Source organism: Acyrthosiphon pisum, chromosome X (assembly GCF_005508785.2).
Source record: "Acyrthosiphon pisum isolate AL4f chromosome X, pea_aphid_22Mar2018_4r6ur, whole genome shotgun sequence".
Taxonomy (NCBI): Eukaryota; Metazoa; Arthropoda; class Insecta; order Hemiptera; family Aphididae; genus Acyrthosiphon; species Acyrthosiphon pisum.
In genome coordinates, this window is record NC_042493.1 from 113,149,691 (window position 1) to 113,153,712 (window position 4,022).

A 4,022-nucleotide genomic window follows, 5' to 3' on the forward strand; every position below is an offset into this window, starting at 1 on the left:
TTTTGGTTTGGTGGTTCTATTCCCCATTCAGCTAATTTACTTGAACCCAGTTTCGTGGTGATTAAGAGTACATATAAACTTTTCCCATGACTCTCAAATACGATCCTGAAATATGATATTCAAGTGAAGAATAACTGAATGTGTTGATTTACGTTATTTAATTGAAGTCACTCCACTCAGAAATAATTACAAAAGTACAACTGGTATTATAGTTTTAATTTAAAAAGTATCCTGTTTTTGTATAATTTGGATGACAATTATTCTGAAAATACATTATTTTATCTAATATAGTATGAGTACCATATAATATAATGCTATACATTATTATGTAAGTTCATATGACAATAATTAATGACCGTATATACATGCAATTTTGAATGGATGTATATAGGTAATATTAGTATTTTCTAAACATGATAAAATGTTAAAAAAAATGTTGACTTGTTTTAAGTGGCTTAAGGACATTTTCAGTTACCAATATTTTTCTATAAACGCCAATTTAATTTTATTCGTAGGGTCAAAAAGCTTAAGAATTTAATACAAGGCAAATTATAATTAAAAATTAAAACATATTTTGACACAATTATTTTTATAAGCATATAAAGTTCAAATTTTGACAAAATTGGTCAAATTAAAAAAAAATTATTTTGTAGTTAAACATTTATAAAATGTTTAACTTGTATAGCTAAGGATTGATAATATAAAACAAGGTTCCACGTAAATTGGTAAATAATTTACTTAAGCTGCAATAATATCATAAAATTCCTTTTAATATACCATAGGCAGTGTTGAGCCGAGATAAATATAATTTTATCTAGATAAAGATAAAGATATATTATGATAATGTTATCTAGATAAAGATAAAGATGAAATTTTTTTTTTATCTAGATAAATTATTAGATAATTTTTTTTATATTGGATTATGGCACTCTCCGTAAGCTCGTAGAAATATAGAATAACTTAATAGTATGTTATCTAAATGTCGATAGTTATTAGTATAATATACGAACTACTTAATAAATTACTTAATTGTCTACCTATAAAATATAATAAATAAAATCCGTTAAGTGAATTAAATTATCTGGATAAATTCATCTAGATAGCGATGATTTTCATCTTAAATAACTGTGTAAAATAATATTCTCTATTTATCTAGATAAGATAAAAGATAAAAGAAAATTTATCTGGATAAACTCAACACTGATCACAGGCTGACTAACCGTTCTCTCTCAGATTCGTTTTTCTTATACAATGATATTATATTATTGAATTCAAGTTTAATACCATCCATTATAGTGACCAGGGCCGGCGAAAGCTATGGGCCAGCTCGGAAGGTGGGCCAAACTTAAAATTATTTTTATTTAATTAATATGCAATAACAATCTATACAATTTGAAATATTCATCATCTAATTTCGTTTTAATTGAAGATACATATATGTACATAAAAAGTAAAGCCAACGGGTAATCAATATTCATATATTATTATTTTGTTTAGTAAATTTGTATTTTGTACATAACATTTTGGTTTCTTATTTACAATAAATTCCGTTCTCTAGTCGCCTTAAGGGGACGATACACCCGCATGTGTTGTCTCCATCTTCCAAATTTACAATATAGAAAAAATTGTTTTGCGCGGGAAAGAACCGAAAAGGCTATAGTCATAACTAAGAAATAATATTTTCACCTCATAAAAAGGAGAACTTTATCTCTGCAACGTTGTTTTTATTTTTTTATATCATTTATATAAAAAAGTTTTTCAAGTTAGAAAAACACAAACACTAATGGTTTTTTAAACAGTAAGAACTTTTGTCATATAAGTGATATCAAAAAATAAAAACAACGTTGCACAGCCAAAGTTCTCCTTTTTATGTGGTGAAAATTTCGTTTCTTAGTTATGAGTCATATTCCACGTTTCTGCAATTTTTTACAATTTTGTGTGTTTAAATTAACAAAATATTTAACTTAGCTACATTTATTGTATTACATATCGCTATTATGAGTTTATGAGTTTATGAAATACCGAGTTTTCGTTGTAAGTAGATAATCTGTAGTTGCAAATCATTTTTGGAAAAGCATACAGGCAATACTATTCCGGACGAAAGTACTTTGAGACAAAATTACATACCTACCAAATATTTATAAAAGTGTAATGGACCAATTAGTGATATCGTAAAAAATTTGTTAATTTATATATAACGCCTACCTTATTAAATTGTTTTCAGTGGCGCTGAATGAAATCGAAACTACCAGTTCAAATAATTATATTCACCACCCACCCCTCCAATTTACCACCTCTAAAATTTACCTCAAAAACATTTTTTTTTTAGATATAATCTATAAATAAATGTACCATTTAAAATAGAAAAAAAAATTATCAAAAAATATATAAAAGAACTAATTTGATCTTTTTTAAATGATCATTTTTTATTTTTTAATAATGTTCAAATGGATTTCTTAAAACTGTTTTGAGCAGTTGTTTGCACATTAATCAAAATTACATAATTATTTTTTTTTGTTTTCCTTAAATATTGTACAAAACTTATATACCAAGTATAAATGTATATAAAATATATTCATAAAAAAAATAAAAACCATTTAATACAGATTTCATAATAATTTAGAAGATAGGACTGATGATAGACTTGCAAACTTATCAAGACATCAGAGTTTTTTATTGGAAGATTTTCACATGATATCAACATTAAGTTTTCAAGTCTGCCTTGTGCGATTGTGCTACGTAGTCGATTTTTTATAATTTTCAGTTTTGAAAATGTGCGTTCAGGTGAGGCTCTTGTAACAGGCAATGTGGTTGCAATATGAAGTGCGGTATAAAAAGTCGGAAAAACTTCTTTTAATCCAGATGTATGACATAATTTTAATAAATCAAGTAAACTAACTAAATTTGTCTTTTCATTATTGTAGTCCATTTTGTCATTAGAATCAGAATCATTGCTTTGTGTATTTTCACTACCATCAGACATCTCACAAACTTTTTTAGTACAACCATGTAAATTTTTGGGTAAGCTAATGACATTAGAAAATTCAGAAAAATAATAAAATTGGAAAATTGAATACACTCTTTGATCATCGTGTTGTACAAACTTCGAGTATATTTTACAAAATGTGTTAAACGCATCAATTGGCAAAGATTTGTTTGAAACTTTTACTTCATTTAATCGTTTTGTAGAAAAAAGAGAAATATCTTTTAGTAAATCTTGAGATTTAGAAGTAAATCTATCATTTATACTTTATAGCAGTAATTATTGTGTCTAAAGAAACAAAGTATGTTTTGATTTTAAATTCATAAAGAGGATCAGTAATAGGATGATCCTCAACTTCTTCTTTGGATAATCTTTTTTTCTTTCTTAAACGATGAACAGGTAAAGGTGAGAACTCAAAATCTGATTTTTCCATGTAATTTTTACTTTTTTTACAAAGTTCTGTGTATCCATTGTCTGTTCGCATGCTTTTTATTCTATCAGTTACTATGTGTAAACTTTTCATAGCACCTAATAAATCAATATTAATTGATTGTAGTATTCTGGTTAATGGATCCAAAATATAGAAAATATCAATATATAATAATGCGGTAAAAATAAATCGTTCAGTAAGAAAATATTCCATTAAACCTGTTGCTTTTGCTCCACTTTTAAAATCTGCACATCCCTCTTCTTGCTGAATTTTTTCTATCGTGTCAATCATAGCATTAAATGTTAGAATTACTGTGTTTAATGCCGATGAACGTGAAAACCAACGTGTTGTCTCAACACGTTTTAGTCTATGAATTCGTTGCATTGGATAATGTTTTTTCTGTGCATTATCAAACCAAAAAACTCTTTTTTTGCTACTTGAAATCAATGCTTATATGGATTCTAAATTGCCAAATAAGTCTACTGCATTTTAGAACTACAAGATCCTTATATAAAATTAATATATTCATAATAATTCAGGATCTTAAAATAAACGTGATCTGTTTGCACAGTTGTATTAAGTAACTTCTTGTTTACGATATTGATTACA